We start from the raw sequence: 9,419 nt of genomic DNA, 5'->3' as shown, positions 1-9,419 counted from the left end.
AAGGGCACCGGATGTCTCCACAAACGAAAATGCTTGGAGCATTATGTGCAGGGCCCTAAAACCATCTCAGGATTTTGACGATCTACCTCGTCAATTGCACAGAAGCTGGGACATTATCTCTAAGGAGGACATCCAATAACTTCATAAACCAATGCGACGCCTAATAATTTCTTGCATAAGGGTCAGAAGTGGACCAACATGTCATTGACTACCCCAGTTTGGATAAATCACCCAGTGTTTGTTCCCATGTACATCATCTCTATCGTTTTCCGACCCACTCGGATTACTCGTTAGTGATGGTCTACTTTTTATTTTAAGTTCATCTTATTTTGTCCGATAACAACGCACTGTCAACCAATAAAACCTTTCATTCATCAAAAGCTGTGCTCAGGACTGAGAAGGTTTTAATGTGTTCGGTGCAGCTCTCAGTCAGTAAAACGGCTAAAACGAAGACTGTAGCGATTTTGCCGCCACATACATTTACATAAATCCTCTGAAAATCACGGTGAAGTATATGAAAGAGAGTATTTAGCACAGTACCACGTGTATTAAGAGTTTCATCCCGTTCCATTCCGTAAGGAACGGGCAACGAATGGCTGCTTAAACGCACCTGTGAATGCTGTAATTAGTCGTCTCTACTGTCCCTACAGGAGGGACAGGTAAGCGACTAAACTACGTGTTAGGATCCTTCAGTTAATACTGTTTCTTCAAACTTTGCAGGACCCTATACGGCAGCTATGCCAACGGCCTTGCCGCAGTGGTAACACCGGTTCCCGTCAGATCACAGAAGTTAAGCGCAGTCGGGCTGGGCTAGTACTTGGATGGGTGACCATCCGGTCTGCCGAGCGCTATTGGCAAGCGGGGTGCACTCAGCCCTTGTGAGGCAAATTGAGGAGCTACTTGATTGAGAGGTAGCGGCTCCGGTCTCGTAAACTGAGATACGGCCGGGAGAGCGGTGTGCTGACCACATGCCCCTCCATATCCGCATGCAGTGACGCCTTGGGCTGAGGATGACACGACGGCCGGTCGGTACCGGTGGATTTTCCAAGGCCTGTCTGGACGGATATACGACATCTATAGAACCAAATGCTGTACCCGTGGCGAAATTCCCGTCTGAGGAAATTTGTAAGAAATTACCCACAATACAAGAGCCTCAGGGTTCACCATTTAATTGTATAAAATTGAGCCATATACTTCATGATATAATGAACTGATGAGATTAAAAAATAAAAAATTAATTGAAATCTTTAAGGTATTTTGTATGATTTATTAACGTTGTCAACTATATTTTTTTTTTCAAGAGAAGCACAAATAGCTGAGATACACGGTGACGCCAAAATCAGTATTCCAGTTTGAGAAATAAATTATTGTAGCTTCACAGTCCAGTCAAATTAATGTGACCCCGCCTAAGTTCGCCGTCAGCGTGCAATTACCACTCACAGACGGCAGGTTAAATTACTTGCAATGCAGGGTATAGAAAGCGTGGCTGGTGGAGAGGGGGACGAGAAAAATAATGCAGTCACTGTCGGAAAAAAGGCGTAACAATTGGCTTTCGTGCCATCAACAATATGTAGAGTATCACCCGCAAAGTTATCTTCTTTGACTTTTCTGTCACATAGCTATCAGTCTGCTGCTTTAAAAGCGGTTAGTGCTGTATCCATACAAAATGATGTTGGGTATGCATTACCCACGAGATCAGATCCCTTCATCCATCCATGTTTTTTCGGGATTTCGCAAAGACCAAGTGGGAAGATCTTCCATAAACATGTAATACCATTTTTACCGACTCCCTATTTTTCTTTATTAAAGCGATGCGGTAGATGATATTTCTTAGCATACTGCTAGGCAATATCCTTAACTCAGTAATATTTAATTCGAAGGAACTGGACTCTAAATTAATTATGTACTATAATAATTCATCTCTGCTGATCATTAGGTCTTCCAGATATTGATGTACTGTTGGAACCATTCCAACGACGACGCAGTTTAGGCTTCGGTATGTTATATCTTCTATATGCTTCATTAAATCCAATTTTACCATTCCGATCTTTCAATAATGCTTCGTCAATATCTTCCCGATTCCTCGTATTCTACGCTGTCTTCGTCGTAGTGATAAGCTGAAACAAACAATTATTCATTGGTATATAATTTCCATCGAGGTCTAAGTCACCCCCTTACGATTAACGAATTATCCACAAGTACGACTTAGGCAGTAAGATCTCTACCATTTCAAGCCAGAACTACAGGAATACCCTCAAAGTTTTCTACCGTTTGATTACATTTAAATGAATGACAGAGTACTACAAAAATGGACATGATACAAAATAATTACTCCTATCATCATAATCTTCTACGAAATACAAATGAGCGAGAGAATGTTACAAAAACAGCCAGACAAGCCAGCGATCCGATCGTTGTTTTCGCTTACTCGCACTACTACTAGTATTTCAATCTTATACCGCTTGATGCCACATTTTATAAACGTGGTATCATATGTTACCGGAGTGCGACTTACGCTATGGGACGACTGACGCAACTTCACCCTGTATCGCATCGGAGAGTATGCAGATGATTAGAGTTACAGTTCTCTACGACGGTAGAACGGCCTCCAGAGTATGTTACTATTGTTGTCGTTTAGTGTTCTTACCAGACCAGGTAGGTTATGTGAAAGGCATCAACTGCATCCGATGTTGACTCATCACTGTGAAGATCACGGATACGCCACATATTGGTGCGAGAAATCGTTATCAGCATCTGAGAGAATTTGAAAGCGACCACAATGTGCATTGTGGGCGTCCATTTGGCCGGCTGGTAGCATCGTACAGTGTCCAGATTCGCATATAAGAGTGACTCGATGTTGAGCTGCATGGGAACGTGAGGAAAGGCATATACGTTACAGAGGTTTTGGTCAACCATGTCCGACCATTGCTAGGAAGGATCGGAGTATTTTGCATCGCAACGCCTTTACATCTGCACTGGCCATGCAAGAACAAGTAATCGACTACCTGCAGTATTCTGCATCATCTCACACGATTGCTTGGAGGCTAGCAGCAGCCGAGCTAGGGTATTACAGTCCCATATGTAGGCCGTTGTTAACAGCGTAACACAAACTCCTGCGTTTGAAGCAGTGCCTTACCTGGGAAGCAAGCACTGATGGAGTATGACGTCACATTGTGTTCAGCGCTGAACTGCGGTTCTGCAGTGCCAGGGACTCTCATAATCGTCGAGTGTGGAGGTGACTTGGGGTGATGTCTCGCTCTTCCAATGATTTGAAGAGACACAAAGGTGTTGCTTCTCGTGACATCGTGTGCGGAACCGTCGAACATGACTTCGATGCTGGTAGCGATAAAGCCAAGTCTGATAGCACATCGGCAGTTCAGGGACTTCTGTCATCTCTCACGTGAGAGTATCGAGATGCTAGTTTTCAACAGAATCACCAAGCTCGTCCACAAACGTTACGTGCCTTTATGAACTGTGTGTGTGTGATCATGAGGTACTCCCTCTCTTCGCGACAGGAGATGTGTGGAACCAACTCGTTAATGAACACTGTCCCAGCGCCACTATCCAGGTAGTCAAGGATTACAGCGGGGCCTAGCTTGCCTCAGAGGAGGATATCGTGACACACCTCCCAACCGAATCAGTGTATCTGTAGGAATCAGCATGGGTTTCGAAAAAGACGATCGTGAGAAGCCCCTGTTCGCGCTATTCGTCCAATAGACTCAGAGGGCCATAGACACGGGTTCACAGGTAGATGCCGTGTTTTTTTACTTCCGCAAGGCGTTCGATATAGTTCCCCAGAGTCGTTTAATGAACAAAGTAAGAGTATATGGACTATCAGACCAATTGTGTGAAATGCAAGAGGATCTGCAACGAATTGACGCATGGTGCAGGGAATGGTAATTGAATCTCATTGTAGACAAGTGTAATGTGCTCCGAGTACATACAAAGAACGATCCTTTATCATTTACCTACAATATAGCAGGTCAGCAACTGGAAGAATTCAATAAATTATCTGGGAGTGATTTAAAATGGAATGATCATAAATAGTTGATTGTCGGTAAAGCAGATGCCAGACTGAGATTCATTGGAAGAATCCTAAGGAAATGCAATCCGAGAACAAAGGAAGTAGGTTGCAGTATACTTTCCGCCCACTTTTTGAATATTGCTCACCAGTGTGGGATCCGTACCAGATAGGGTTTATAGAAGAGATAGAGAAGATCCAACGGAGAGCAGCGCGCTTCATTAGAGGATCATTTAGTAATCGCCAAAGCGTTACGGAAATGATAGATAAACTCCTGTGGAAGACTCTGCAGGAGAGACGCTCAGTAGCTCGGTACTGGCTTTTGTTGAAGTTACGAGAACATACGTTCACCGACGAGTCAAGCTGTATATTGGTCCCTCCTACGTATATCTCGCGAAGAGACCATGAGGATAAAATCAGAGAGATTAGAGCCCACACAGAGGCATACCGACAATCTTTCTTTCCACGAACAATACGAGACTGGAATAGAAGGGAGAACCTATAGGGGTACTCAAAGTACCCTCCGCCACACACCGTCAGGTGGCTTGCGGAGTATGGATGTAGATGTACCGGGTGATAAAAAAGTCAGTATAAATTTAAAAACTGATCACGGAATAATGTAGATAGAGAGATACAAATTGACTCACACGCTTGGAATGACATGGGGTTTTATTAGAACAAATAAATAAATAAATAAATAAATAAATAAAATAAAATAAAAAATACAAAAGTTCATAGAATGTCCGCCAGATGGCGCTTCATCTGATCAGAATAGCAATAATTAGGATAAAAAAGTAAGACAAAGCAAAGATGATGTTCTTTACAGGAAATGCTCAAATGTCCATCATCATTCCTCAACAATATCTGCTGTGAACAGCACTGTAAAGCATGTCCGGAGTTATGGTGAGGCATTGGCGTCGGATGTTGTCTTTCAGCATCCCTAGAGATGTCGGTCGATCACGATACACTTGCGACTTCAGGTAACCCCAAAGCCAATAATCGCACGGACTAAGGTCTGGGGACCTGGGAGGCCAAGCATGTTGAAAGTGGCGTCTGAGCACACGATCATCACCAAACGACGCGCGCAAGAGATCTTTCACGCGTCTAGTAATATGGGGTGGAGCGCCATCCTGCATAAACATCGTGCGTTCCAGCAAGTGTTTATCAGCCAGGCTGGGGATGATGCGTACCTCTCACCCGTCACGGTAGCAGTTCCAAAACCAGAATCACGCATTTCGTCGAAGAAAAAAGGCCCGATAAAGGTAGACGTGGTAAATCCAACGCCTACCGTGACTTTCTCGTCGTGCAATAGTTTCCACGACAGTTCTAGAATTTTCGGTAGCCCAAATTCTGTAGTTGTGGGCGTTGACAGACCCTCGGAGCGTGAAATGAGCTTCGTCGGTCCACAACACGTTACTCAACCAATCGTGATCTTCCTCCATCTTTTGAAACGCCCACACCACAGATGCCTTCCGCTTCACTAGATCGCCAGGTAACAGTTCATGATGCCGATGGATTTTGTACAGATAACATAGGAGGGTACGCCTCTGTGCCAACCAAACAGTAGTGTATGGAATGCCGGTGCGACGTGCGACTGCACGAGTGCTGACTTCCCCGTGCGTAGACGAACCCGCTACAATCTCCATTTCTTCCTGAACTGTCTCAGCAGCATTACGCCTTGTGCTCGGTCGGTCACCACGAGGTCTATCGTCTAAACAACCCGTGGCTTCGAACTTCGAAATCATTCTAGCCACTGCTGCATTTGTCAACGGACATTTACCCATTCGAATCCACTTCCTATGGCGACAGTATCGTAACGCTGAACTAGCTCATTCCCCATTCTGATAATACAGCTTCACTAAAAGCGCCTTTTCAGGCAACGTCAACATGCTGCGACTGCTGGCGCATCTGATTCTCTCTCTCATTATAGCTCCTTTTATACACGATTGTCATGCTGTCACTGACGTTTTGCTGTCCAACGCCATGTGTCGGACATTTTGCGAAGTTTTTTGTTGTTGTTGTAATAAAACACCATGTCATTCCAAGCATGTGTGTCAATTTCTACCTCTCTAGCTACATTATTCCGTGGTTTATTAAGTTTCCAAATTCATACTGACGTTTTGATCACCCGGTAGATGTAGATGCGCCCATTCCAGAGGGGATGCAACGCCTTAGTAGGCTCGTATCGCCTAGTTCATAATAAATTTGACAGTTCTTTTAGTCATTGATATAACATTCCATACTCTCTCAATCCGTGAAGTTTCATTTGGTTTTTCTCCTCACCTTCTGGGGTCTTTCCTCCTTGACAGGCTGTGTAGTTCTACAGCAAACACGTGACTGGCGCAGAAAAAAAGTTTCATATTTATGTACTACGATATTTTTGTGAGTTTTCCAGGGTGTACGTTGAGCAGCACATGCAGACTGTGTACGAAGCATCCCTTGATCTGGCGGCAGATTGCAGGGACGGTAGGAGCGAGGCAGTGGCTGCGCCGGCGCGCGCCGGCTCGCAGGTGAGGCGGTGTGACACAGGTGCGCGCTGCGCCCCTAATGGATTGCAGGCGCCTTAAAACGAGCGCCGCTCCTCCCCACTGCCGGGCGCAGAATTACCAGCGGCAACTCGCGATCCTATCCTATCCCATCTCCCAAATACCGTCGTTCACGAGTTTAAACTAGTGCCTCTCGCGGCTCATAAAGGATGGCCACAGTTACCGAGTGAATCACTGCTACCGTCGCTAGCTCCACTTGTTGGGGCTTCTTTTTCCGTGAGGATTTGTTTTCCATTCCACAACAAGTAGACCAAAACTGTCTACTGCAACATATGCAGGAACAAGTTTTGGTGTGAGCATTTAAAAAGAATATCATTTCGTAAATACATAATCCGTAACTGCTACCATTGAAAATTGTCAGTTAAACATTCGTTACTAAGATTACTTCTCCCTCAGGGGATAACCAGTGATTCCCTAAATTTAACCGATATGTGCAACTAACATGCATATTTTTTTCACAGTAAATAATGGCAGACTGATGATGGTATAAAATATAGACTGGCAATGGCAAGGAAAGCATTTCTGAAGAAGAGAGATGTGTTACCATCGAGTATAGATTTAACTGTCAGGAAGTCGTTTCTGAAAGTACTTGTATGGGGTATAGCCATGTATGGAAGTGAAACATGGACGATAAACAGTTTGGAGAAGAAGAGAATAGAAGATTTCGGAATGTGGTGCTACAGAAGAATGCTGAAGATTAGATGGGTAGAGCTCATAACTAATAAGGAGTTATTGAATAGGATTGGGGAGACGTTTGTGGCACAACTTGACTAGAAGAAGGGATCGGTTGGTAGGACATGTTCTGAGGCATCAAAGGATCACCAATTTAGTATTGGAGGGCAGCATGGAGGGTAAAAATCGTAGAGGGAGACCAAGAGATGAATACACTAAGCAGATTCAGAAGGATGTAGGTTGCTGTCGGTACTGGGAGATGAAGAAGCTTGCACAGGATAGAGTAACATGGAGAGCTGCATCAAACCAGTCTCAGGACTGAAGACCACAACAACAACAACAATAACAATGGCAGACAGAGATGGTACGCAAGCTACCTACAAGTTTAGTTCCATAAAACATGAGAAAGGGAACTGTTATGAAAATTGCGGTTTAGAGGAATAACGTACAGTCTTAGACATAAAATATGGCCGCTGGCTGGGCGCCGATAGTGGTAAGTCCAAGTCCAGCCATATGCATCATTGTAGAATGCAGAAGTGCCAGGAGGAAGCGTTGTCTCCTTCCCTAGTTGTTACAGTGCAGTGTAAATTTATGTTCAAGTGGTAAACGTCATCAAATATAGACACGTGTTCTCGAGTTCGAGTCCACAGATTTCCCAAATTTTTCAATCGCTAAAGTTATCATCTTACTGAGCCACAAAGATAATTCACTCCCATTCATAACCCACTATTAATAGCAAAAACTTTCAGAAACAATTTCGCAAAACAGCTCGTGGCTGCGTCAAGATCAGAGCTGTATAGGCTCGGGAGTTTTCTCGCACTATGGCGTTTACTAGCTTCAGGCTACCAGTTCATGCCACCAACCGCCTCACGTAAAGTCCCGTCACGTGACCGCGGAGCCGTGTTATAAATGTGTTCATCAGCTGTCATTTTCGTGTTCGTAGTATTTATTTCGCAGTTCGTTTGGTATTTTTCATGCCTGAAACTTACGAACGTCGTTTAACCGTTGTAAAATAGAGTCGCAAGTGGAAAACAATGTAACATTTGCTACGTATTGATCACCTTGTATTAATAGAGAGGCGAAGCCAGTAATTGCAGCTCGTGTCTTTTGTATTGTGTCTCGGGGCGTTCTTTCGGGCAAAACAGGACAGAAAACAATTTTATTGTTTTAAGAAAGATCCTTCTGTCATGAATGATTTTCAGCATTCAGCAAGTCTCGATAATTGACATAAATGACGAACTGCAATCATTTAACCGAGGTGGGAAATTTTCATTCAACATACAAGGTTGAGGAATCGGTTTTAAGAGTGCTTCATGCACTAATTCAAAGCAAAAAAAGCTAAGGTGCTGAATAATACTCTATATTTTATTGGGTACCATTAGTTCGCTTATTGAAAATTCCTATGCAATATTGTTACTGGTCATATGTTATGATGCGTTTATGTTACTTTCTTAACAAAAATAAACCGCTTAGTTCTTCAGCAAAAATGCAGTCTGAACGTAACGTTTTTCAGCTGAAGGCTCAGAAAGTGTGCGTTGTGAACTCCTCCCCATGGTGTGTACATCGTGACTGCAAGTTGTTGCCAACAACTGAGACATCTGTCGGTCGCAGAGTAAGAAAGAGACAGACGAAAGTGCATCACGTCTTGTTACTAGACGTTAACGTACACTGCTGGTTGGTCTAGAAGTCATCAATCAAACATTTATTCTTCTGATCTTATGACCTCAAATGTTTACTTTCCACATTCCTTATCGAACAGCAGTCAAGAAAATTCCTTTCCAGACGTAAATGCAGTTCAAACCTGGTTTGACAATATTTTTAACTCAGATCCAGCAGGTGTCTACAGGTGTGGAATCGATAAACTACTTGAGAATTGTCAAAATATTTTAGATAATGTGAAAGAATGTACAGGGTTTCCCAGGAGAAGTGGTCAGTATACATGGACACGACATGAATGAGCATTCGAAGCAAAAAATTGTAAATGTGGGCTCCAAAACGCATATCTTAAGACCTAATGAGCACTTGTTTAATAGACAAGATGCGTTCCTCAGCTCCAGACATGAATTAGTGCTCATATGGTTTACGGTATGCTTCGAATGATCATTCCTGTCACATCCTTGAATATTGGCCATTCCTCCTCGAACACCGTGTACAGTCGATACTGATTTCTCTCTTCTATT

At 43.6% G+C, this 9,419-nt stretch overlaps 1 pseudogene; it reads left to right on the top strand.

The window, feature by feature from the left end:
• Positions 1 to 739: 739 nt before the first annotated feature.
• Positions 740 to 857, top strand: LOC126095975 (5S ribosomal RNA; annotated as a pseudogene).
• Positions 858 to 9,419: the final 8,562 nt, after the last annotated feature.

Source organism: Schistocerca cancellata, chromosome 8 (genome assembly GCF_023864275.1).
Source record: "Schistocerca cancellata isolate TAMUIC-IGC-003103 chromosome 8, iqSchCanc2.1, whole genome shotgun sequence".
Taxonomy (NCBI): Eukaryota; Metazoa; Arthropoda; class Insecta; order Orthoptera; family Acrididae; genus Schistocerca; species Schistocerca cancellata.
The sequence above is the reverse complement of the archived record's forward strand: the minus strand, read 5'-3'. Positions and strand labels throughout refer to the sequence as shown.